We start from the raw sequence: 1339 nt of genomic DNA, 5'->3' as shown, positions 1-1339 counted from the left end.
AAAAAAGAGACTGCTTATTTCAATTAAAGAATAATTACTCAAACACAATATTTAAATTACTAGAACCTTCATCTATGAAGATCATTTTGTGTATTATGTGCTAACAGGCACACGGTACCTATGCACTCATATTATGGAAAAGAAGAATCTTTTTGTTTCACTCAGGAAGGAAACAAAATATCAGTCTGGTGAGTAAACAGCATAGCTGTTTATCATTATTATGTACTTATCTACATCATTTTAAGGAGCAAGCTAAATAAATAAGAAGTATATATCAAGCCACAATGGTGATGATGGTATTAGCAGAGAGTGGTACACTGTGGGGTCGTCTACTCTCACACCAGGCTGTGCGGTTTACTCTTATAGTGATGATGAGTCAGGGACCAGGAAAAAATCAATTATCTCTCCTATTCTGTGCTCTCTTGCTATACACCTGTGCTTTCTCACAAACAGAGCAAAGCAGCTACTCCTAGAGGCAGTGGGGAAGCAGGGTTTAACTGTTGGCGTTCTAAGTTAGCATCAAAAGTTAGGCTCACTCCCACTCTTTTCTGCAGAGATTGTGGCACTGTCTCCCCAGCTCTCTGCTCGGTTACAACCCTCTTCCCATGTTTCTTGTTATATGTTGAGGAACTAAACCAACTACTTAACACAGTTTTTTGAAAGACTGGCAAGAAAGTCAAACTATCAGGTAAGATCATAAATGATGGAAACCACGTGGTATATGTACAACTATACCTTGGGTCCTCCTTGCAGTAGCAGCAGGACTGCCTTGAGCAAAGCTGCCAAGATGCTGTCCAGCTCCTCTCAGGCCTTGTCACTCTCATCTCTCAGCCCCAGAAGTCTCCATCTCAGGATCCCTCCCAACCAGTCTTTCTTGCCTTTCTTTATAAATATTCTCATTTAACACCTACAACGTGTTTCACTCCAGGCATGCAACAGTCAAACCAACAGCCATGCTGCCTACCTTGTAGCTCACTTGTTTCTATATAGCCAGTTTCCAGCTTAATCAGCAAATACCCCTCCTTCATCGCTCAGTCTAACGCTTATAAACTTCCCACGACAACCTGGCGACAGTATAGGATCTCCTGGGGGTTAATATCCACTTGTGCTTACACATTTATTGAATGTATCAATGTATGTGGTCCAACTGAATCAGGCACTGATTCTTAGCGTAAGCACCGGAAAGGCAGGACAAGATATCATGGATATCTAACACACCTTGTATGCGTAAGAGAAATACAGTAAGGACTGCTGGACTTCCCGAAGCCTGGAATCTGTGGGCTTTGCTTTCCGCACCCAAAAATTTTGTATGAAACAGGAGTGTGTATCACCTTTTCTA

Source organism: Acomys russatus, chromosome 9 (assembly GCF_903995435.1).
Source record: "Acomys russatus chromosome 9, mAcoRus1.1, whole genome shotgun sequence".
In the NCBI taxonomy this organism is placed as follows: domain Eukaryota; kingdom Metazoa; phylum Chordata; class Mammalia; order Rodentia; family Muridae; genus Acomys; species Acomys russatus.
The sequence above is the reverse complement of the archived record's forward strand: the minus strand, read 5'-3'. Positions refer to the sequence as shown.